Source organism: Micropterus dolomieu, linkage group LG19 (assembly GCF_021292245.1).
Source record: "Micropterus dolomieu isolate WLL.071019.BEF.003 ecotype Adirondacks linkage group LG19, ASM2129224v1, whole genome shotgun sequence".
Lineage (NCBI taxonomy): Eukaryota > Metazoa > Chordata > Actinopteri > Centrarchiformes > Centrarchidae > Micropterus > Micropterus dolomieu.
In genome coordinates, this window is record NC_060168.1 from 3,032,342 (window position 1) to 3,059,303 (window position 26,962).

Genomic DNA, 26,962 nt, shown 5'->3' on the forward strand with positions numbered 1-26,962 from the left:
CATGGTGATGTGAGAACCCCATGTTTTTTTATAGAAACAGTTTTCTCATTGTGTCAATCCATTCTACTCCTCTACAAATCAATTCTCATTCTGATTTGATAGCTCTATTATTTACTGTTTAAACTGTGTATGGAAGAGATAGTGAGACACGTCTCCCCCTCCTTTTTGTTTCTAAAGTTTGGTGAGGCTCATTTGGGCAGATCGATTGTTTGCTGCCTTTAGCAGTCACCTTGCTAAATGGGACCGTCTTTTGGCTGACTATTGATTTACTCGTGAGGAGGTAAGTAAAAGAATGTTCCACTCATTAAACAAGAGAACAAAGAGAGAGCCAGAGGGCAATGCCAGGGATTACTGTAACCTGTGCTATAGTGTTAGCATCACTAAGGCTGTGCACCCTTGGGTGAGAGAGAACGCAATAATATCTATAATATCTCTCATCATCAGTAATCAGGAATAGAGATTACACACACACATCCTCACAATGCTTTCCAACATGTGTTCATTTGCACTAGCTAAGGCAGCTCCTTAAAGGTGCAATATGTAAGAATTGAGACTACTCTCCACCTGTCAAATTTATACTCCAAACAAATAGGGGACAGCATATCACATATCAGGTCATAACTGCTAGTTAGCTCAGTTACCTTGGCAGCTAACTTAGTGGCCTTTTTAGCTAAGTGATTCCGGAATGGAGACTAGAAGGCAGGCAAGCAGGCAACAGAACTGGGCTCAGCAACCTTCCAGTGAACACAGTCGGACCAGGACGGAACACAGCCTCTGACACTGACGGAGGGCAGTTACAGTACGAAGGTGATTTACAGTGACTCCAACCAGGACTCTGACTCCAGGGACGACAAAGACACGGCAGGTTCAGAGAGGACAGGGGAGGAGTCAAGCAGGAGAAAGCTTGGGCATCATCGTACTATTGGGTTATCGCCTCTTGAGGTACAAAGTGGTATTATGAGACATGACGGGCCAACACTAGCTGGTTAGCATGCATAAAGTAGCATATTCAGTAGATATCAATAGACAGATGTCTTTGACAAAACGTCAAAACTGTTATTATTTCAAACTCTGTTGATAATTTTAGTTATTTTATGAATGTTTTAAACTCTTAAATATCTTAATTGCCGATCAATAGCATCTAATGTTTCTGAGTGATTTAACTGGACTGTTTTCTATTTATTTATTTATAAAGACAGCATTAATCAACATTACTGTTAATGTGCCAGTGTTAGCCTACTGGCTAATTTTCAACTGCAGTCCTGAATATCCTCCCATGCTAATTGTTCCTGTTTTCAAACTATATCCTATTTTTCTTTGATGTATTCAAAGCTGGATTACCAAGAAACAAGGCAGGCAACAATGCTAGGGCCCCAGACCTGAAGGGACCTCAGGTGTGCTGTGTGGCAATTTCCATCCATCCATCCATCGTCAACCGCTTATCCTACGTACAGGGTCGCAGGGGGCTGGAACCAATCCCATCTGACATTGGACAAAAGGCGGGGTACACCCTGGACAGGTCGCCACTCTGTGTGGCAATTTGTTTGTGGTAATTTGATAAATTGCACATTTGCACCACTAAAGCACAACATACATGTTAAGGGCCTTAAAGGTCCCCTGCTTTTTAAATGACTCTTGAGGCCCCATCTTCTAGAAGAGCCCAGTCAATATGTAGTTTTAATACCCTACAAAAATAGATATAATATAATATAATATATAATCAACATTTATAGATTAATAATAGGTTGAATGACTACATGCAATGTTGAGGCTGTTGGTTTAGTAGCAAACCCGCAGAGAATTATCATCAACTCTGTAGTTCCCATCAACAATTTTATCATCTTCCAATTCATTGTTTTACAGCCTGCAGCTCTACTGTTTTGGTTCACTCTAACTGCTCTCATCAAGCTTGTTTCAGCATCATCAGGCAGCTCTTTTCCCCAAAATGTCAGATAAATCCACAGTGCACTACCTGCCACCAAACAGCAGACATACACAGCTAGAGACTAGCTGGTGAACATAGTGGGGTAGAGCCAGATATTTTTCTCAGGAGTTGGTGGAGACCAAAGTAGAGTTAAAAGAAGAGTAAATATAGGACATTCATCATGGGAAACAAACATGACTCTCGGTGTTGCTTTGCTTGATATGTAAAGAGGAAACTGAAAAAATATATCACTGCTGCTTTTATTTTATTTTAGCACCTATTTCCAGGAAAACACCTAAAATAACATACCCAAAATAAATCAGTAATATCTCCTCAACCATTAGGCCTAGATGCATAATTCTGGTCTCCTTTGAAAGGTCAGAAGCTAAGGAATATAAATCCATTAAAGATTAACATATTTAATTTATCGTTACAGACTTACATGGAGATGAAATACAGGAAAAATATGATATTTCATCCTCGTCTGGTAAAAAAGCTATATTTTAATGCAATAAACCATCAAAACCATCCTAAGATTATAATGTACCTGAATATCTTCTAATACAACTGGAATACAACTGCAAATTTGATGAAAAGAAACTGATATAAAACAGTTATTACACAATCTTTCAAAAAAATATATATAAATGTTTATATGTTCACTTTTATTGGTAAACATTATTTCTCTCCATACAACCACAATCCAAATAACATAAAGCTTCCAAAACATTGAAATATTGATAAAAACAGTCAATAGAGATGACCATGCTTTTCAGGCCCACAGCTTGAGAACAGAAGTGGTCAAGTGGTCTCTGTTTGTTCGTCTCGACCAGACGAATCCAAACATATCCTGGATGTCTGTGTAGCTCCTACGGGTTGCCAGCAGAAGCCGATAAAAATCTGACGACAGAAACAAAACTTAACACCGAAGCCGACCTCACCAAGATGGCTGCCCGCCAGACGGTCTAGGTTGACACAAAGCACCACAGTTTTTGGTTTAAAGAACAGCGATAATTGATTACCTGCCCGGTATCGGGTCAGTCCGTTCCCATGTAAATGTGGGTTTTAAAACAAATTGATCCGCTGTATTATACCACATGATCGTAGTGGTTGGTTTTTGGGGCTGTGCATTATGCACAGTATAATAATAAGGCATGTGTATTGCCAGGACTGTACCTGATAAGTAAAATTCTTAGGTCAGATAATTTTCTCATATTTCAGAAGAAGGTTTCAGAAAACTCATGATGTCTTACAAAGCACTGTTTCTTGAAGGGAGACTGGCAACAGCATACAGAGTGCGGACACAATGTAGCAACAAACCAAATCTGAAGAACCCTTCTTGGTCCACAATATGTACCTCTGAACTATCCCCTAGTGTCTATGGTCTTTCCCCTACAAGGTCGTCTTTAACTGGCCAAAATCTGAACAGCCAGTCTGCTTGATGTATTGCATTCTAAGCGGAGAGAGCGAGTCTGTAAACATGAGACAACGAGCAAACAGCGTTATCTGCTAGCCTTGAGCCTGAACTACAGTGTCTCCCTATCAGGCCAGCTGTTGTCACCCTGACAGAGAGAGAGGCAGAGCAAAAGAGCTATGTCTAAGGAGTCCACTTCTAGGCCTACAAGTGACCCAGAACTGTATGAAGAAAATTCCCCCACAATAAGTACTTAAAGGAAACATACATAATGCACGGGAAACAGAGGAACAAGAGGGGTCAAATGAGGCCTACAGTTTATTTTTGCTCTTGGGCCCTCTAGCAGGTTAATCTAGCCTTGGATGTATCATATTTCAACTTTAATAATTCAACAGCATAGTTTTCCATGTGGATCAAGGACATTTATCATTATAATAATAATAATAATAATAATAATAATAAATCTGTTTGAATCTACTCTAATCCAATCTACAATGTTAACCTAACCTAACTAAATAGCAACAATACTTACACACACCGATCAGTGCTCTTTGACATTGTTGGAAATGACAAGACAATGGTGATTCCCTGCTGCAGGGGGCACTGTTGTATCACAGGTAACACTCTGGTTGCTGATACCTAGAGAGGCTTAGAGAATGTCATTTTAAAATGAAACACACACACACACGCACACCCACCCACACACACACACACACACACACACACACACACACACTGATTCAAACAAAGTCTTCTTGATTATCATTCAGAAGCAGTCTGGGTATGACCAATCATTTAACACCATCAAATAAACAAGACAAAGATTCAGATCAACAGACAGTCAAACACGGAAGCAAGGTTGCAACACCCACTTGCACATTCCCACATGCATGTATACGCACACGCACACACACAAACACCGCCCAACACATACACGCATTTAAAGCAACAACCCTTTCTGCTTGCTTGTGGAAAGGCAATAGCAATATTTAAGCATTTTATACTGTCAAGTGTAAAGTGTAAAGTGTAAAGTGGTACGTACGCACACACACACACACACACACACACACACACACACACACACACACACACACACACACAAAGGCTCAGTTGAAGAGGAAGGCAGCGGCTGCTCTTTGGGCTAATAGCATCTCTGATGACTGACATCACTGGTGCTTGGAGATGACATGCTTGGAGTGCAGTCGCTATGGTAACCCCAGAGGCATCTGTGAGTCACCACGGTTATCGCAATTCATTAACCCCTCAAAGCAGAGCCCTGGAGCCTGATTGGTCGGTTGAAGGCGGGGAGCATGAACAAAAGGTACAGGTGGATGTGTGGTCCTCACCTGTGGGACAGAGACACATCACAGACAGTACTATGGCTTGATCTGAACAGCAAGAGGAACAACTCTCAGGCAATTAATCTCACAATCACAGGCACACAGCCAGGATTAGAATCATGTTTTGTCCAGTCAGTGTGAAATGTTGAGGGTTCTGCTCTGACCACAAGTATCATTCTGCTTGGTTTGTAAGATTCCTGTGTAGTATGGGAGGATTATATACAACTTTTGTAACTTTCCAAAAATGACAATCCGACAAGGATACACACCGTTTGCAGCAATTGGCCAGGTCTGCAGAGACATAAAATAGAGACGAGTTCTTGGAGAGAGATCATGGAGGCCGCGTGATGCAGTCAGGAAGAAACTTTTATAGTGGGCTAGTATGGCCATTCAGAACAGCTATAAACACACGTGACTTTAGACAGTTGGATGACTTGGTATATGAACACGTCTGTTTAAAGTATTCTGAATCCTTTAGCTACCTTTGGTTTTGAGAAGAGGCTAGTCTGAGGCTTGAATCTGCACTGTTGCTAATTTAAAACGCTTCATTATTACAGTTGGGAACATACACTGCAATTCATTCAAAATGTAACCAGAATCATATTTTGATGTTCACAGGCTTGTACCATTGAGTTTTGATCAAAAAAAACAGATGTCTTTGTTTTTAATGTCCATCCAAACCTTAGAGCTGCTTCAACTTTCAGTAATAACTTTGTCTATGCAGAAAATTAACAGGACTAATGAACGGTATTTGTGTAAGTATATGTTTTGTTTTGAAGGAATATAAAAGGTACAACTTATACATAATGGCGGTAATATACAGTAACTACATCTATGGACTGAACATTAGCATTGCTACTGAGAAACTACTAACACAAATTAGCCTCGTTCAGCAAGTAGCAGTTAAGACAAAAGTCCAAAGTAACTGAAGAGTAAGCCAGTGACAGTGGCCATAGTGAAACACAAAGTACATCACACAGAGACAGAGGCCCCATTTACACTTGTCATTTTGAAGTGTCTTGTATCTGAATAACACACAGATGAGATTTGAGAGACTTTCATTTACACTTCATTTCTTTGCCACATACTGTATACGTGTCTCTGTTGGCCTGATCACAAATCTGTCTGTGTTTTCCTTCCTACGTGCAAATAAGGGTCAGCACTCCTTCAGTCGAGAAGGAGGTGGTGATGCAGCTGAAGCTGTTTGGTGTCTGACAAAAACAACAGAAGAACACAGTTTAACTAGTGTTAGCTAAGAAACAGCTATCCATAACACAAACACATGAATGAATCACAATTATGGACAACTACACGAGCGAGACAAAAGTTTTAAAATCATAAGACTGTAATCCACGCCGCTCCCTCGCCCATACAGGTCAATGCTCTCTCGCCTTGAAGACAAGGTGTAAATGATCAGTGTATCCATCAAACCACAGTCCTTACCAGATACTGCAAAAGTTTTGTTGCTTGGAGGACAAAAGCAAGACAATTCTTCCTTGTAGAGAAAGATATTTTAACAGTTTTTCTGTGGTTTTAGTAAAGACGAGGGACTGAGCATGCAACAAAGACAACCCCATTGACATGTACACTGCACTTTAGCACATAATGTTGGACATAGCTTAACTACTACGCCTTCTTCTATTTTGCTTTCTCCGACCTGCAGTCTAGGACCAGGATAAACCCATCTCCCCCTCCCCTACCAACTGAGATCAACCTTCAAGACAATATATTGGTGGAAGATGCAATGCAACCACTCTTATCACCACTCTGTCTGTGTATTACAGTGTACAGTATGTGCTTCCAGGACTACAGCCAGCGTGTGAGTGTATGTGTGTAAGCAGGTGTCTCTGGTGAATAGATTAGCGTCATTAAAACAGGGTACGGCTCAGCCTTGTGCCCATGTTTAAACTAAACGCTAACACAGCATACTGTCACTGCTTGGCTTTGTAAAGAAATCCTTCATAGATGACAAGGGAAGGAATGCAGGGATCAGAGGGAATGAGACAGGGAGAGGAGGGGAAGGGAGGGCGGGAGGTGTGAAATAAAAAATGATATTTATTCTCCCTGAGAGAGAACAGGGACCCCAGCCTATGAATTATGTATCTGCAAGAATGGGCATCTCTTTGTGAACGACAACATGTTTATTAAAGGTGAGAGTTCTTTTTTCTCTTACTCTACTAGCGTCTAGAGTATTTACAGCTGCTCATGTAAATGGAAAGAGAAGGAGGATGGAAGAAAGGAGGGAGGAGGGAGGAGATGAGGAGAGGCAATGGGGAAGATAAGGGAAATAGGAAAGAAGGTGACATAGCAAATGAGAAACAGGGGAAAGGAAAGGGAAATTAGAAGATAGAGAGACAGAGTTGTGGATTGTGTTGATTAACTGTTAATTGTGTTAGATTTTTGAAATATCTCTCTTCATTACCAGTCGCACAGCTTTATTTATACTCAGTCTAGACTGATTTTTTTTTTTGGAAGTTGGGTTCAAACAGTAGAAAACAATTAACTGTAACACAGAAATGAGGCACGTTTGTTGTAAATCCACATACATATATTTTTATGAAATGAACAAATTCAGATTCAGGTAGCTTTGTGTTACACTCCTACTATCCAGCACACCACCACCTCAGTGCTACAGTGCAGTGCAGTTCTGCCCACCGTAGGTCAGAACTGCTCTAACAAAGCTCACTCTACATATCTGATCAAGGGAAGAACAAACTGTGGTGAGTGACACAAACGTTATTGCACTTTCTGTCATGTATTGTGATTATGAAAATAAGTCAACCATGCTGCATACTATTGGGGGCACTAGTGTTAAAGGGCCAAAGTTTCTTCCACGTCACTACAGAGACCCAAGGTCTGGGGTTGGTACCTCCAGCTGTGTTGCAAAAACAAGAAGTGAGAAAACCTCATTCAGATTCAGAATCACACTAACATTTATAATATTGCAAATTACTAAACACTTATTTCATTTAATTTCTTTAGATTTTTATTCATTTATATGGACAATAAGGACATTTCTGTGAATGTGCCAGTGTTAGTAGCCAGCTGGCTAATTTTCAACTGCAAGATGTTCTAAGACAAGGCATCATACGCATAAAATGCTGATATTTTATTACTATAACAAAAGCAACGGAATCCAGAAGACAATGCAAAGCAACAGGAAGCAGCAAAACATTGAAGCAATACTACAGGGGTATTCAATTAGAATTCAAAGAGGTCCAGTTAGAGAAAATTTCCTGAAGCAAAGGTCTGGAACATCAAAACGACTAACTTGCGTTCAGTACCATAACGTATAGTTGTATCAACATATGTTTTTAGTCAACAACGGACTGTTAACTCAAATAATATCAGTCAGTTTTCACATCAAACTGGAGGGATAATAAATAATAATAACTACTTTAATAATATATTCTAAATTTAAGTAAACTAAAATAAAATGCCTAATTTTTAAAAAATGAAATAAAAAGTGTAGCTTGAAGTGATGAAGTGTAGTCTTAACCAATTTTATAATAAACACTCAACACATCATAACAACTGAATAGCTGTAATGCCTCCTCTTCTCTTTCATTCCCTCTTACAGAGCTACCACTTTCCTACTTTCTCTTGTTCAGTGAGAAACGTGAGCTCTAGTTTCTCCTGCCAGCTAGGATTGGAGATCTATGAGATATTCTGGTTCTGAACTGCCCGTGGGAGGAATGTACATGTAAGAATCTGTACATTCTTGATTAAAAGCCATGTGAAATCGCTTTTCTCTTTTGTCTCTTCAATTTGTGTGTGTTTCCGAAACGAAGTCTTCAAACCTGAATCTCGCGGACTCGACTCACAAGCATCGGAATGCATAGATTTTATTAGTTGAGTAGCGTCACATGAGACAACTGGAGCACATGCACATTGGTCTGAGAGTTTCCTGGGCCGCTAAACTAGTACAGTAAATGCTAGAAAAGCTGTGCAGGTTAAAATAGAAACGCTCCGTCACGAGATAGTATGTCTCATTAATAAATCGGCAGTAGGTCGGCTGTCCGGAACAGACAATAAAAGAGCAATACTGTTATTAAGCCCATTATTGCAATATTTTAGTTGTTGTCCACCAATAGTATTGATCTTGTGTTATTGATTGATGAACACGTAAGTGATGCAGCACAAAGTTATAGTGACATAATAAAAATAGTAATAACAGATTGTTAATAAAATACTAGTACTAGTTTATGTCTAAACAGACCCAAGCTATCCAAAGCAGACCATCTGTCCAGGCATATAACATGAGACAAGTTAGCAGCAGATAGGAACGTCTGCCGTGGGTCAAAAAATGGTAATGGTAATACTGAAGCAATAGATTAAGCATCTATGTGATTTTGGGAAGGGAATACTGTGATGCTAAAATAAATAGTGATGTTATTCTCTACTGTTTTGAATTGCTTGATTCCATACTAATGCAGTTTTCTTCAGTCTACGTATACTGAATTGTATTGCAGTCATAATTATGAGCGTTGACCACTTGATTTTTGACTTGATTTTCTATTAAGGGCAATTCATTATGAGCACTCCAGACCATCCAATGCCAACGCTTTCAGAAAAAGTGACAAAACGTAGTTATTTGACGCCAAAGGTACCCATAAGCCTCTCTTTGAGACACACCGTGTTCTGGATGCGTCTCTATGAGACGCTCTGGGGCGTCTCGTACAGACCGGAAATACTAGCTAGCACTAGCTAGCTAGCTACGTTCATGTTAAAGGTGTTGACAGCCCCCCGAAGCCCCCCACAACCATCAGAAATGTTAGTACCTAAAACTAAGTCACTGACTTTATGCATGTTGACCAGCTAACCCTACAGCTGCTCACAGGTAGGGTTAGCCTCCTGGGACGTAGCAAACGTTGGTGTTTCATACGGACCAAAGGGTACCATTAGCATAAAACACTTACGCTTTGTCACGCTGTCTGAAAGCGTCAGTTATGACACACTGAGATGATAATGTGTTGGAGCACTCTCATATTATAGGGGACTTTTAAAAGTGCTGTCTACTATCTATCTGTCACTGCCAGATTATCCTTAACTTTTCTCTTTCTTTAGATTTCTGTATATTGACTTGTATCTCTATTCCTTTCCTTCATTATGTGAGTGAGCTTGGTATTGAATGTGTTTGCAACTTATCTTGTTGCTCTCACAGTTATGTCTTTTGCGACAGAATTAACATCCCACATGACCTTGTTTTGAATTAAACACCTGCCCTCATTGCACCGTATAGTCCTGATAAAGTAATATATAATATATAATATAAAATATAGTCCATAACTTAACAAAGGATTTTTAACATTCACAATCACAGTGACTCAGATTTTTTCAGACTGCCAACCAGTACCATGGACTTCCACTAATAGTACAGTCAGTCTTCTTTCATTTGTTAATACTAATGAGAATTGATAGCAAATATATATTTTTGCATTAGGAGTGATCACATCTGACTATGACACAAGTCATTTCAGTTGGTAAGCTATTCCACATTCGAGCCATGAAACATAGCATTACTCAACTGTATGTCCCAGGTTCCTGCTACATCTAGGTGACAATGTTAGTTTATAAACAACAATTAATTTTTTTTTATAGCTGATTTTCATGAATACTATTTCCAGCAGGCTCAGGATGGATTAAATATCCCCAGGTCTACAGAAGTGGCCAGTTGAGGGGCAGAGGCCAGTTCAGAAATGGCTGTAATGCCTGGTCACAGCAGGATTTGAAATGGTGAAATTGATTTATTCCAGTCAGTGACACAGTGCATGTCTTACAAACAGAGCACAGTTAATCAGACATTACATTTTCATTGTTCACCTCCACTGTTCACACACACAGACGACATGATATTCCAAATCCATTTATTTTGTAATTTTATAAGTTTTCAGATGATACTACACTTGTCTTTGTTGGCACTGAAGATGATCCATGTATTCATCAGTAATGAACTGACAGATCAGTGTAGTGGTGTGAAAATAATAAATAATTTACATATTATTAATCCAAAGAAGACAGAAGAAATAAGTTTTGGTCTTCCAGTGAACTCTTACCCCCCCCCCCCTTACTGTCCATAACACATAGACCACATCTAGATCACCCATCTATGTGGACACTACTTTGTTTCTGTTGCAAGGTACAACAATACATATACTTTCTCCGGAGACTGAGGTCATTTGGAGCAAAAAAACAAACAGATCCTGTTATTGTTTTTCCAGTCTGTAATACAGAGTGTTATGCACAGTGGAATCAGAGCATGATACAGTTGTATCTCTGTTCAGCCCACCTAAGTATAATATCCTGCACAGCTGTGTTCCCATGGCAACCGCGCTCATGTGTGTCCCGCGAAATATGCCAGCTACAGTAGCTTTACAAATAGTGCTTTGCGATAGAGATCGTCATCTTAGACATAGACATATTTATCTTGTAGTCGTGGAAACACTCTAATGTCTTTGTGGGATCAGTATGATCTTGTTCGCTGTGTTAACTTTTAGCATGTGTTGTTGTAGGAAATGATACTTTCCACTAGACTGGTTCTTTGCTCCCGTCAAAGCTATTTACTTTCCTTTAAAAAACAATCCTTGCCTTGCCTTTTAAAAAAAAATTATTTGTATCTAAAATCATTCCTAAATATTTAGAACTACTTGACGTCTACAGCTTGGCCATTGTGATTGGCTGACACATTGTGGCCCATTCGTATTGTTGACTTCCTTTGTCTTGTTAGCGTTTAAGAGCAAAGCACTCTCTAGACACCATGTAACAGACTGCTGATGTGATTAATGTAGGAACTCTCTAGCTCATCATTACCCTTGAAAACTGAACCCACCACTGCCGTGTCGTCTGCATACTTAAGAAGACAGAAGTTGTTGTCATAGATCTGCATTTTTTTATATATAGAGAAAAAGGTACAGGAGATAAAATGCAGCTTTGGGGCACCACAGTATTTAAAGTTATTTCAAATAAAATCAATAATTTAAATTTTGGATTAACAGTGTCTGCAGGTAGGCAGTGGTGTTTCCTAGCCTCTCTGCCCATCTTGTTATTATGACTGCATCATGCTTTCTTTCACTGCCAATGATAAATTGTTTTTCTATTTTGTGTCTATGCCATTGTCTTCATCTTTTAATAACCCCCAACAGTTCAGCCCTGTTTCTTTAAACAATGCCATGTCTCCCAGAGCAAAGGAGAAAAGGGCGGCCTTTTCTTCATGCCATAGGAGACCTATCCCACGGTATTAGAGTATACCTCAGTGGTTTTTGTGGTCACAACATGGTAGTCACAGAAAACAATATAGGAGGTAATTGTCTCTGTCAGTTAAATTGCATTTTCACAGTTATCAAAGAAAATGTCCCAGTTCGTGTCTCTCAGTCCACCCGTTCATCAGCAAGTCAAAGACATTGTGGTCTGGCTAACCCAAAGGTGGGCAGGTCACCATCATGTACGCTGTGTGGTACAGTCTATGTGTTGTTGTTGTAGAATTGGCCAGTGATTGGAAAGAAAACAATTAAAAGTGAGAATCAGAATCCCTAAGTTTGAAGATAGGCTGATCCACAGATCATGTGAGTGCGTTGTTAAAACTCTCACTTGTCCGACTTGCTGCTTCCTCATATTTCGGTCCCTGTACATATTTCAGATATATAGTGATCTGACTGAATTCCCTCTGAATAAAACTGAGAGCGGATCATAATCAGGTGTGCATACATACTGTTCAGCTCTTATTATGGTGTATCATAATGCACAAGCGCAACTTCAATCTTATCTTTGAGCCGTGTCTCTGTAGGCATATAAGTCAGTTTCGACCCGTCACTTTATTCTATTTTTAAGGGATTGCATATTTGATATTGTTATCAGAGGCAGAGGGGATCGCCTTGCCTCGCCTCCATAGCCTGACTAGAATGCTCCTTCTTGAACCCGTTTCTTTACTTTCTGCTTGTTCGATTTAGGGTTATGTGCAAATATACCCGTTATACAGCCTCTATGCTTGACTCAAGCTGCTGACTCATAGTCTTCCAACAGGATGTTGTCTCTGGATGCTAATATTACATCAGACCCACCTCATATTGTATTACAAGAATATCAGTGTTTGCCATCAAAGAGAAAATATTGAGTGTCACAGGCTCGATAAGAACTCTTGTTTCTCTGACAGTTAAATCAAAATTTGGGTTCTCAGGCCTCTGTATTATTGAGTAAACTAAGCACTGAATGTAAAAGGGAGTGATTAAATTGATTTGCACTGCAGTGACTTATTCGTAATGTTGGATGTAATATGTCTGTAGTATTTGTTTTGGTTAAATGTTGAGTTTTGGTGGAGCTACCTGGGAAGCTCAAGGAGGTGAAATTAATCCATGCAAATGTTCCACTAGTTCAACTTTGGTTAACTTTGACATGCCAATGGGTGTCGCTGACCAATATCAAGCTGTCTTGACATTCCTCCATCCATCCATCGTCAACCCCTTATCCTGCGTACAGGGGGGCTGGAGCCAATCCCAGGCTAAAGGCGGGGTACACCCTGGACAGGTCGGTCTTGACATTCCTGACCTTTTTTATTTCACACACTGTTACGCATGGGAGCTATACTTTTTTGTAAAACAAATGAATGATTGTTTAACTTTGTTTAAATCATGAAAGAATCCATTCTGCAAACAAGGGCTGTAGTAGAAATCCCACTAACATGTCTGGTTTTGGTGAGGATGACATCAGTATTGACCTGTTTCTAGCTGTTAACAGCAGAGTTAGCAGTGAGAAGAACTGCAGAGCTGAGGGACTGGGACATTCCAAACTGGGAGAAAATGGAAGCTAAAAATCTCACAAAACAAAAAATAATAACAGTATTATATGACTATTTGTGTAACGTGTATGTGTGTGTGTCTGTGTGTTATTTTTGCGTGTGTGTACAGACACACACACACACACACAAAACACACAATCTGCCAAATGATGCCCGTCCAGACGTCTTCACCTGTTTTTCTTTGAAGTGCCACAGCGTCAGACCGACTGCAGCTCGGAGGTGTGGTGAGCTTCACTTCAGATGTCAGCAGCATTAGACGAGCCTGTTAATCAAATACAGCCCACCCTTAGATCAAAGCTGACAGGTCACTGATAAGAGAATTGCTGCTTCAATGACTTGAAATATAATTGACTTGTCGTCCTCCCCAGCTGTTGAAGAGACTAACATTAAAACCATCCATGGGGAAATGCTCCTTTCAGCGTGACAGTGGAAAAATACAAGGCCATTAGGAATGTCATTGCTGCAGGATTACTACAGCAGAGGGAAAGTGGTTTGGAGTGGTTTATTACAACTCCAGAGTCCTCTCTCTTTTTAGTTTGCTTGGCTATGGGGCCATTATTGTAGCAGAACTATTTACAAATGTGAGTGGAGTGGAATGTTGTGTATCTCAATTCATATGTGCATAATCAGATTAGTAAATGTGTAAAAGAATCTCTAAATGCTTGCTGAGATTTGTAGGTGTACTGGAATCTGTATTCAGAATCAGGTTTGTTGGTATAAAATCTGTGAAAGCTTGAGGAAGTAGTCCGAAGTCATCAGTTTCAACTCTATTGGCTGTCTTTACATGTGACTTTTGCAGAGAGCTGCAAATGTATGTGATAAATGTCTGTGAGGATGTGTCTGTGTGCCTGAGTACCTATACAGCCTACATACCACCAGTCAGTGGTAGCACCCAGTGATTTTAAGCAAGTTTAAAATTCCGTCACATGTACCACTAACCCCTAAAATCCACTGACTCCAGCGAGTGAACGCAACTTTGTAGACATGTGGGCTGTACTCTACTGGAACGCTGCAGTGTCATAGGACAGACATGGATGGAAGAGCAGCTTGGGAATGAAAAACGTCTGTGTCTGCGTGTGTCATGAGGTATTAGTCTAAAGCTTTGTGCTCTATAAAGCTTTGAACATATTTGTGTCTTAATCCAGCTTTGCTTTGCGAAGAAATTATTGACTGAGACGCATAAACCCCACACATGCTCAAATATATGGCTGAAATTGTATACTCTGACAGTTTGATGTACTGAAAGTTGTCTGGTTGCCTACAGAGTTGAGCTATTTTAAAAAAATGTTTAAACTGCTATTTGTGGGCACTAACTATGAAGCCAAACAGATGGGTACAAATGAAAGGAAAAAACATTCTTGCAAAAGATATTCCCCGTTGGTATTTTTTGATGATAGTGGTGGAGAGTGCTGTCAAATGCTCTTTGTCAGATTCAATTCAATTCAATTCAGTTTTATTTATATAGCGCCAAATCACAACAACAGTTATCTCAGAGCGCTTTTCATAAAAGAGCAGGTCTAGACCGTACTCTATGATGCTATTTACAGAAGCCCAACAGTTCCCACCAAGAGCAGCACTAGGCGACAGAGGCAAGGGAAAAACTTCCTTTTAAGAGGCAGAAATCTCGAGCAGAACCATGGCTCAGGGTGGGCGGCCATCTGCCTCGACCGGTTGGGGGTGAAGGAGAGAGAGAGAGACAGAGAGAGAGACAGAGAGAGAGAGAGAGAGAGAGAGAGAGAGAGAGAGAGAGAGAGAGAGAGCGAGAGAGAGAGAGGGCAAGAAAGGAACAGAGAGAAAGAGAGAGAGGGATGGAAGGAGAGAGAGAGGGGAGGGAGGCAGCCCACACAATATCCACACAGAGGTACAGACAGTAAAGGTGATCTTGCTATAGACTAAATGAAAAATGGTACAGATATTTAAAGTAGTGTTAATGATAATAATCGTAATGTTAATGATTATAATAACAATAATCACAATAGGACTAGTAACAATAGTTGTTGTAGCAGAGGGTGTCGAGCAGGAACACGGGGGCAGCAGGTGACCCGCAACCACAGATCCAGACTCCACAGCTCCAGAACCAGAAACACCTGCAGGATACAGCATACAGAGGGAGAGAAAGTAGAGAGAGGAGCTCAGTGCATCATGGGAAATCCCCCGACAGTCTAGGCCTATAGCAGCATAACTAAGGGATGGTTAAGGACTCACCTGAGCCAGCCCTAACTATAAGCTTTATCAAAGAGGAAAGTCTTAAGCCTACTCTTAAATGTGGAGATGGTGTCTGCCTCCTGAACCCAAACTGGTCAAGTCCACAACAAATTCAAATTCAAATATGCTTTATTGGCATGAATGTTAATATAACTTATATGTTGCCATAGCTTCAAGCAGTCCACAGCATCTGATTAATAATTTAATACTCGTCAAACTATTAATGTGTTTATTGTTAAGTGGACGAAATGCAATTTAGAATCATTAACAAAAACACTTATTGCCAAGTAGGTTTTCACATACAAAGAATATGCCTTGGTGTTGTGGTACATAACCATACACAAAGTAAGAGAAAACAAAACAAGTCATAAATATAAAATAGAAATTTACAACATGTAAAATACATATATATTATAAAATGAAGAGCTGTACAGTATTAAATATGAAGAGGATAAAATGTGCAAAATATTTACTAAAGAATATTTAATGTGTGCGAAAATGAAACAGGCAACCATGGTCTCCATGGTAGCGACTTGTTAATCACAAGGTAGCCACAGCCTAAAGCATATCTTGTTTTATTGTCTATTTTACTCTAAATGGGACCCTAATTTACATAATGAGCATCATGCTGTATTAAAGAAGCCACCATAAACTCATTGGGAAAGTGTTTACTGAGGTAATAAATCAAATGAGTGTGAAGGAATTTAGGGGTACTACTGGCGCATTTCCATTACCAGTACCATCTCAACTGGCCTCGACTAGACTCGGTTTGGCCGTGCTCTGCTTTCCATTGCAGATAGTACCCAGAGATAGTACCCCTCAATGTAGCTGATCGTCATAGCGACGCCACACACAACTGCCGCGATGTAATGTTCAATGCGACATACACACCAGCGATCCACACAGCTTTCTCTTTTTTAAGTTAAAATGAATGTAAAGACAGATAAGCGGTATGAAAAGCTTCCAGCAGTGTTTTCTTCTGCTGTTGTTGCTGCAGCGGTCTGTGTGACGGCGGGAGCAGAGGGCTCTGTGAGCGGGCGGCTGGCCGGCCTCACGCGCTCCTCCCGCGGGTTGGCGCAGGCTTCCCCCGCAGCCACTTGCGGAGCTCCTCAACTCCGACATTATTCAAGCACATTTTTGTTCCGCCATCACTTCTCCTAAAACTGTCAATATTTGAAATCTATACAGCTGATTTCACCTCAAAACTTCTCAGAAGTGGATTTAGTGATGAAATTCCATACGAAAACTGTAAAATATAAAACTTTCTGTTGCTGGCCTCTGTCTGGTGCAGCAATGATGATGCAGTGAATAGTGATGATTCTCTCTGACCAATCAGCAGTCTACCGTGTTTTCACGTTACATGTTAGTATCACTCAGCTGGCTTGGAACCTCGACGGAGGTGAGGTGATACGAAAAAAAGTACCTGGAAGCAGGTACAGGTACAACATTTCCACAATGGAAAACCAAACAAAGGCGAGTTGAGCCGAGCTGGTACCGTGCAGTGGAAAAGGGGCTTAAGACACAGGTTTCCCCAGGTCATGATAGGGTGAGTTGCTGACGTAAGAAAACCTAATATGACAGCCAGGGACTCTCCAAAACTGCAGGTCAGACTCTGTCTCTCCTCTCTGCCTGCTTGATCGACCGACTGACGCAGCTGCCTTGATAATGACGCACTGTTATACATTTGATAGGTAGCCCAAGGTGGAGACTTTATTTTCTTTCATTACAGACAGACTGACTGTCTCTATGTGGAAACGGTGTGACTTAAATGACACACAGTGTGTCTTGATCTGAACCAATAACCATTAGACTCTTCACACATGTACGGAGGGGTGAACAAAAACCTTATTTGGACACAGTGAATCTCTGTAGACCCAGGAAGGATAAATATTCCCAGACAAGAAGTGCCCTTCACATATGTTTGTACGTTGTATGCTGTCACCCCGTCTCTTCGGACTCCAGTGGAGTCTCCCCTGATGGCCATTAGAAAGAATATAGGTTTTAAGGCACTTTTGCATTGGCTTCACTTTTCAGACCTGGAGGGTCTTGGCACAGCCTTTCACACGATCAGTCACAGCATCTTCTGTTAACAACTATGTTTCTTCATTTTCATCTGTTATGTATGGTGTGCCCCAGAGGTCAGTTCTGGGACCGATTTTCTTTTCTTTATACATGCTTTCCCTTGGGCAGTTTCTTCAGAGATATGGTGTCTCTTTATATTGCTATGCTGATGTACGTGCCCATCAGATCCACAGACCCTCAAACAAAACATAGATCCTTGGTATTTTCTCCCTGCACATGCAAAACAAATTCTGCAATCTGGTGGTTCTCTATTGGACTGCTGGTTCAAACCTGTTGTAAGGAATCTTAGCAGGTGGTTTGACTGTAAATTAACTCCTCAGCAATACACCACAAACTTGTGCAATCATGTTTTTATAATCTTAGAAATATTTATAAAAAATTGAAACTAAATACAAACTATCTTAACTTTAAAAGACACAGTGACTCAGCCGACTGTTGCACTTAATGTTTGCTGCATGGCAGGATACATCTTCTTCACTTTTATTTGTAGTTTACGTTCTATCTGTATTTATTTTGGTTTTTGTAATTTATAATTGCTAAATTGAATGGTTTTGATTGGATAAATCTTGTTATGTCATATTTAAATATAAACGTTTGATTCTGAAACTGCTTTGGCAACATCTACATTTAGCTGACGCTTTTATCCAAAACAACTTACAGTTGCTGTATATGTCACGTCGCACTCCTCTGGAGAAACTAGGGGTTAAGTGTCTTGCTCAGGGACACGTTGGTGGATGTGTCACAGTGGGGAAGTGAACCCAGTCACACCAAAGTTATATCTTATCCACTGCCCCATCACCACCAACTATGAACTATTTATGCATCTTCATCTCAACACGCCCGGATTACTACAACAGCCTCTTCACCTGCCTCAACCAAAAATCGATTTTAAAATTGTATTGATTACTTTAAAGGGTCTTCATGGCTTCTCTCCCTGCTGTGTCTCTGACCTCTACATGTACTTTGACATCCTTGAGAAGAGGTCCTTTGTCTGTTCCAGAGGTCCGGCTGAAAATTAAAAGGACAAAGGCCCTGAGGCTCTGAAACGATCTGTCAGAGGATCCCGACTTAAAACATACTTTTATCCAGAATGGCTCTCCTGATTTTGCTTGAGTTTGACTTTTCTTTGAACTACATTTTTATATGCCTAAAATGTCGTGTTTTTCTTTTAAAACATGATGGTTTGATGACTTGTCTGTTCTAGTTTTTGCTGCCTTTGTGAAGCACTTTTTAACATGGATTTGAAAAGTGCTCTATAAATAAAGATTATTATTGTTATTATAAATATAGGGTTTTGTATAGATTTTTTTTTTACTGAGAAATGTCTTTTGGTGCTCAGGTGACTAAATGTCCAACTGACATATTTAACCAACTTCAGGACATTGTTTTCATTCACAGATCTAGAGAAGGTCATCCATCCTTTTATCTCTATCAGACTTGACTTTTGAACTTTATTCTTGGCAAAGCAATGCGGAACATCCAAAGACCGGAGCTCATTCAAAACATTGTTTGCACTGCTTATAACAAGATCTATGAGACCACATCACACCAAGCCTTGTTGCCCTTCACAGTCAGATATAGAATTTATAAAAATATTTTACTGCTTCTATTTAAAACGTTGAAGGCTCATGCCTACATCTGTGATCTGTTACCTCATAAGCCTCATTGCTGCTTGAGATCAACTGGAAGGGCCCCACTGTCCAGATCCAGGCCCCTGAGCCCCCGGTCTGTGTCTGTCTGTGCGTTTCCACCTCTTCAAGGCCCATTGATTCTGTAGTTGTAAATCAGTATTACTTCCTCTCACATCAAGAGAAATGAAAATAACGTGCACTAACGCAAACACCTGCAGAGTGTGTGCTTCAGGGCTCTACTGTACTGGAATGTGGGTCACATTATGGCTATTGTTTTTCTATTATCTCTGCGTCTCTGTGACCACTGGCACAGCACTGCCCTCTAATAAAGCAAAACTAAAAGCCTAACCTATGGAGTCCCTTTGAGGAATCCAGAGTTAGACATTAGTTTATAATACTAGTTTTTAAGCTTGCAGTTTCAACAAGTCTTTGAGCCACAGCAGACAAAATACATCCTGGGTTTGGGTAGAATTCCTGCAATCGTCTTTTAAAAACCAACAGCTTTCAACTCAGGGAAAATACAATACACACATGTACGATAAAACAAACCGCTTAGGGCCCGTGTCCATCAAAGCGTTTTTTGCCAACTGAAAAAGCCACCTGCTGTTCTAAAAATGCCTAGCTGGGAGCGCTAGGGTGTGTTTTGGAGGATGTAAAGTACATAGGCTTACTTGCTCTGGCCCTTGCTCTCCATAAAGAGAAAGCTGAAACATGAGAGCACAGACTGTCCGTAGGTGGATTCATGAGATTTTGCAGGCGAGGAAACACCTCGGCGAGTAGGCACATCGTTTCGTTCAAGATCGTATGTGATTGGACGGCTGGTCAAAAAGTCACAGTGACGAGCGCAGCGTTTTTCCCAAAGTTGAACATTTTCCAAATCTCTGCTACCGGTAAAAAACGCTCAGCGCTCAGTGCTCAGTGCTCAGTGCTCAGTGCTCAGTGCTCAGTGCTCAGTGCTCAGTGCTCAATGCCCAGTGCCCAGCGCCCAGCGTGGAAAAAACGCTCAGTGCCTTATCACGCTCCTGGCGTTTTTACCAGCTTGGAATGAATTGAAAAAAGGCGTCAGAAAAAAACGCTTTGGTGGACACGGGCCCTTAGGCAGGTGCAATACTGCGTCATGACAACACACACGAAATACATTCATAGGCCATATTCTCTCTGGGTCCTGCTTTCTGCTTTAGCCTCTTCACTGTAAGAACCCAGAAACTCGAAAGGTCAGTTTTCCCTGTCTACAATAAAGGAGACTTTAGACTGTGCGACAACAACAATGCTGTAATTTTATAGCGTGTCACACTGTGAGAGATGAATCTAATATAATCACATCCACAATCTGTGTCACACTGTATGATATCAATTTTAGGCTGTCAGATTGTGTGATGAATGCCAGTATATTAGAGCAGAGGCACGTCACCACCTCATGTTATCCACCTGCACTGCTCTTATATTTTGAAAATTCTGCAAAACATTTTCTTGGCTTTTGTTGTTGTAGCTCTGAAAGGTTTTCTTCTTCTTTTTTATGCCCACCTCCATCGCTTTTGTTAGTGTGTGTGAACCTGTGCTTTTTTTCCTAATATTTATTTAAATTGAGCATTCATGAAATGTCATGCTGGCCAGTTTATTTTACCTCATTTCATTTTGTATTCTGACTGGTTGGTTTGTGGATGTAGGTTGTACAGCAGTCATTGTGATAATTTGGTCAAAACTAAATATCAGAAGTATGTTGCAGGCATGCAGACTCGTCGGGGTAAAAAAGGAGATGGATATGCAAGCTGTGAAACACACAGAGACAGTGAACGAAAAGTCTGTTTCAAGCTTACATGTCGTATAGATAATCTGCATTTGTCTACTGCAACTAGAGACGAGACAAGAGATACCAACACGCAAGGGCGTCACTTTATGTTGAAAACTGGTGGGGATATCACAAGATGTGGCGATGCACCAGGTTGGTGTCAGGAGAATAAATTCAAAATCTAATCAGCTTTATTGGCATGAAGGTATAACAACAATATTGCCAAAGCTATATATAAATTACATACGAACAATTAATTTCATACAATACATCAAATAAGTAAATAAAACAGTAACAGTTATGTTTGTGTGTGTGTTAATAAAAAATAAAATAATAATAAAAAATATCTCAAATATAAAAAATATGTAAAAATAAATATTAAAAATAAAAGTAAATAAATAAAACAGTAAGCGTGTGTGTTAGAAAATGAAAATAATCTATTACATTAAAATAAATAAATAAAAAAGATGATAAAAAAGATAAAAAAGATGTGATGATAAGACAGTATTATAGAAATGATCAATGCTGAACTTTTTGGGTGGGGGGGTCCAGGGGTCCCTCCCCCTGAAACTTTTGAGCATTAAACACTTAATTTCCTGCATTATGGTGTTTTTTCTGCACCAATTTCTGCCTTTCCTGCATCATTTATGGAGGAAATGTTTTATTTATGTAAAGGGAAACACAAAATTGAGGAGGCAGGGGACAATTCAAAATCTAAAAATATTACAGAATATAATGCAGTAAGGCTCTCAGTCATTCTGTGTTGCTTTCAGATCTGTTTCTCCTGTAGATCAACTTTTCTCATGTGATATCTCCCCTTCACAGAGACAGAACAGAAAACTTGGCCAAAAATAAACTGTCAAGAAGTTGTTAAAAAGTGCAAACTAAGCGACAGGGATCCCAGTGTAAACAACACCGATGCCGGCACGTTTTATCCTGTTGATGTTAAACTACATTACATCCTCTCACAGTGGGGGCATTCGGGAATCCCTGGGGCACGTGGCCGGTGTTGTCGGGGTGGGTTTTGGACCTCTTTCTTGGGGGTGGTTGACTGGGGGTGCTGAGGCCCCGTCCGGGGCCGGCCTCGGGTTTACGGAGCTCTTGGGCTGCTGGCTCTGCCTGCACTCTGTGGGGGGATGCCTCCGGCTGCGCTGGGGGACTGTCGGCCCTGGTTTTCCTGCGTTATCGCTCCCTGGCAACGGGGAGCCCCCCCAGCACGGCTCTCTGCTGTTCTCCCTCGGGGCGGGGCGCAGCTCTCCCCGGGACATGTGGTCTGGTGTCCTTTGCGCTTTAGGGAGTTGCAGGGTGCCCTGGCTACTGGGGGTGGGGGTCTCATGGCCGCAGTGCGGCGCAGGTCGGTCTGGTTGCGGTTGGGAGGGCTGCGATGGGATTGTGGGGCGATTGTTTTTTTTCTGTGCAGGGTCTCTGGGGGGCTGCTGGACGTTAGTTTGTGAATTGGAGTCCTGGTTGGCCTCAGATCCATGCTCCCCTGTTTCTCTATCGGCCGGTTGTCGGACTCCTCTGGAGACTGAGGTAGTTAGTTGTCCGGATGTGCAGGGTGCGTGCGCAGCGGAGCTGTGCTCCGGGTTTGTTCTGGGCATGTGCCTGGGGTTCTCGGCCCTTAAAGGGTGGGTGGGTTGACGGTGACATGCAGCTGGGCTAGTTGATTTTGCCTCGTTGCTGGTCTGGCTGGTGTTGCATGGCGGTCGGAGGGAGTGCTGTGCATGGGGGATGTTGGGCTGGCACTGGTGGCCCCCGCTTTTCCGGCGGTTAGGGGGGCGGCGGACTTTTAACGGTAGGTGCACCGTGGCCTGGGCGGTGGGTTTGCTGCCGGGCTGGGACTTGCTGCTGGTGTTTTTCTCTGCTGGCTTTCATCGTTGTGTGCTGTTTGCTCTCTCTCGTTTGCGGGATACACGGGGGGCTGCCGGGCGGTGGGTGTTGCTGTGCTTGTGCGGTGTGCGGGTTGGGGTCGTCCCTTGCGCGCTGATGTTGATGATTGCTTGGAATTTTGGCAGTTTGGTTACCGGTTCCGCGGCGGGGGGTGCCGGTCGCGGGGTGGCACTGGCCTCTGTTGTACACAAACATATACACACACATACAGACACACTCACCCACACGCACTCAGACACATACAGTCTCACATATAGACACACACAAAGGTTCTCCCTGGTAGAAATATTCTTGATGTTTTTCATTCAGTTACTTATTTAAATTAATTGTTATTATTTCAGTTCTCACGCGGTGCTGAGTTGTTTATTTATGTTGCCTGATTTTTTTTCTCGTTTTCATTTCTCTCTCAATTGTCTTCCTATGTCAGCTGTTTATTGCTGCTGTTCGGCTGGTTGTCTCTTTGTTTTTCTCCACCCCAAGCCCCTCTCCCCATTCTATGTAGGTTTCGTTGCTTTCTGCAATTGGTGTTTCCTTCTGCTATTTCCTGTTGTCCCCACCCCCCATCCCCATTCTCTTGCAGGTGTTGCCCACTCTCTGTGCTGTGTATTTATGTGGTTTTTCTATTCCCCATCCCTGTGTCTGTCTCTTGTCTGGCCTGGTGACAAATACATTTGAATAAATAACAGTACAGACCTATACCAGGCTGCCAGGCAGGACAGGTAAAAAAAACTAACAAAAAAAACCACATTGCATACAGGTTGCTGCCTCTGGTTTCCATAAATGAACAATTATCTTAGCTAAAATTATTGGTTAATAAAAAATTGGCAACATTACTGTTTATAACAGGACAGTTAACATTGTAAGCTAGCTTACTGTCTTACATCAGACTTGCTGTCTGACGGACAATTCGGCAGTTCGGTGTGTCCAGCTGACTCCGCAGTTTAGCGGACTTGGTGAAAAAAAGCTGCCCTCCTCTACTTCTGATTGGCTGTCAGGTTGAGGCATTCGGGGTGATGATTGGTTGGGCAAGCAAGTTGTAAAGGTCATGCTAGAGTGGACTCGGTAGATATAACGGGTAAATGCTGTCTTAGCAAATGCTGTCTTTGCAAATGCGGAGACATTTGAACAGTATTGCACCCACTGGTCACCTACACACAACAGATTGCTTCCATAATTCTGTTTAAAGCTTCAACTAGACACACATAGAACTAAGCCATATGCTGCTGGGTTAGAGCTTCCTGGACAAAGCATCCATAGAAAAAGACATTTCATACCACCTGCTCTCTCTCCTCTGTCCATTCTCCTGATCATTTTTTCCCCCTACGGTGAGTGTTAAAATGTCAACAAGCTGGTCCCATTAGCTCGTGATCAATATATAATAGATATTTGCTACATGAAAACTACAGTCCAGGCATACTGATGAATGGAGAAATGTTTGTGTTCACAATTGAAGTGTCGAGAGCCATCATTAGATGTGACTGCTGGTGCTGGGGTTGCAGAAATTCAATAACACATGACTAAAAGAATAGCATTGACTGCTGAATTGTTCCCTTTCTACATTCTATTCAGACTCCCTGACATGTGTATGTGTGTATTTTGTGAATAATAAAATGGATGTGGGCCTGCTGAGGCAGGAGCTGTGACAGGGGGGTGTAAAACACACGTCAGCTTCACACAGGACACGTTCACATCACAGCTCCCAGCAATAACACCTATTCAAGCAATCTGGCCTGTATTGTCAAGACTGCTCCTGTCCAAACACAAGCCACAGTCATAAAACACATACACACACACACAATCGTGTTTTCATGATATATCAGGACTTATGAAAATAACATGAAAAATTAGGGCAAAAATGGCTAATTGATTTTAAAGAAATAAAATTCTTGTAACATAAATATCTTAAAGATAAATATATTGGTTATAATTACAAGAATGTTTGGTTTAGGCTTGGATGTACATACTCATAGAATCATTCATTCTAGTGACCAAAGGTCAAAGTCATCTGTCTCTCTCTCGCAATTCTTTTTTTCAGCATTCTCATAAAGACCCTCACAATGATTATGATGCCGCTTCAGATTTTATAGACGCAGTTTTGTTCTAAGCTGTCCAAGTCAAATATCATATCTTAGTCTAACATGATATTCTACACTATTTCCTGACAGTAAATATTCACAGTTAACATAGAGTTAACATAGAAAAAGAAACTTCGATTGCAGCTGTCTTACGTGCTCTGGAGAGAGTACCTGATGGAAGGATACAGTTCCACTGGACTTGTTGGCCTTGAATGAAAGGATAAAGAATAAATATGTATTTTAGTACCATAACTTAAAATAATAAAATAATACAACTTACTACTTAATAATATATATATATAATAATTTTGGTTTACAGATGAACATTTTTATACTTAATGTTCTAACACTAAGGCGATTTCACTTACATGTTCCAAACATTGTGCCATTTCATATTGAGATGAAATCGCAACACACTCAAGTTTTAAACATGAAATTTTGATTTGAAAGTTTACAATGAATGGTTGTTGCAGCACAGTATAAAGGGGTGAAATTTATGTGGAAACCAAAATAATTATTATACTGTTAAATGACAAAAATTCACAGTTAATGTGTAGCAACCTGTTGAGAGGATGAAGTGGATCGCTCACTCACCTCTGGGTCTCCTGAAGGTTGAGTCGGGTGTCGGGATCATGCCACTTGGTGTCTGCAACAAAGCACAACAAAAATCTGTCAGAAATATCCAGAATTATAATATAGATCCTAAAAGACCTGCCGATCAACATCCTAGATCAAGCGCTCGCCGGGTGGTCCGTGTTCCGAGCTATCAGCGCAAGACTCCAGAAAAATGAGAGGAGGTGGACTCTTGGATGCTTGGTGCTCAAACACAGTTTCCCAAATGTCAGATTTTTCTATGTGAGGATGAAACCATATTACCATCTTGTTGCTGCTGTTTGCATTCTCCCCAGACATGAATTAAAAAAATAGAATGTTCTGGGTGTATTCGTGAATGACATTTGGGATAATCTAAGTACTGAAGAAAATATGTAACTTTTAGTTTAGTTGTTTTTAGACATTTTAATGTGAAAAAGTTACGTATAATACTAGAGCCTTATTTGATTTGATTTGTTTATAACTTTTATCTTCTTACAGAAAGAATCTTACACTGACTATTTTTATTCCCCTTCGACCAGTATGCTCAGTATAAGTATGCTCACAAAATACGAACCCCCCTCAGTCAGAATCCTGTCCAAATAAAAAATTTTTTAAATATTACAGGCCATTCATCATTCTGAAATACTTACTGGGAGAATGAAGAAAAATACTTACTCTCCACAAATATGAAAAAATCCTGGCGTATCCCAACCTCTATTCACCCATACCATAAAATATCCATTAAACACAGAGACTGGAACATTCCCTCCAGCTCAATCTCATCAACCTAAGGAACCTAAACAAAAGTCCCCGTGGAGGTGAATTCTCCCTCCCTTGTAGAGGTTGTCTGTGACTGGAGGTAGCAGGGGATGCTTCTGTCTACTCCACAGTCAAAACCAGCCAGTTCAATACAGCAATGCAGCCTTACCTTGTAGTATCTGTTCTTTTCTCTCCAGAAAATCCATCTAGCTATTTCACTTAATGTATTGAGGATTCATTTGAATGTTTGAGACTAATGTGTATTATTTGGTTTGAAAATTGGATATTTATTTCTTATTCAGTTTTTAAACTATAGTAAAGTCTGAATCTTACAATGACCAAGTAAAACGACAAACACAGCTTCCAATTTTACTTTTACTCCACTCTACTTAATTGCCCATCACAGGCCTACTAATAAACAATATATTAAATGAATGTATCTCTTCCTGTCCAGTGATGGAAGCAATA

General features: G+C 40.8%; 1 protein-coding gene and 1 long non-coding RNA gene across 3 annotated transcripts in view; one reads left to right on the forward strand and one right to left on the reverse strand.

Moving 5' to 3' along the window:
* Window positions 1-26,962, reverse strand: part of setd7 (SET domain containing 7, histone lysine methyltransferase) — a 519,573-nt gene that overhangs the window by 274,078 nt on the left and 218,533 nt on the right. The gene's annotated exons all lie outside the window — the stretch shown is intronic.
* Window positions 813-6,547, forward strand: LOC123958152. Its single transcript, XR_006822010.1, has 3 exons — window positions 813-942; window positions 1,333-1,549; window positions 6,342-6,547. It is a non-coding gene; the product is annotated as an uncharacterized LOC123958152 (long non-coding RNA).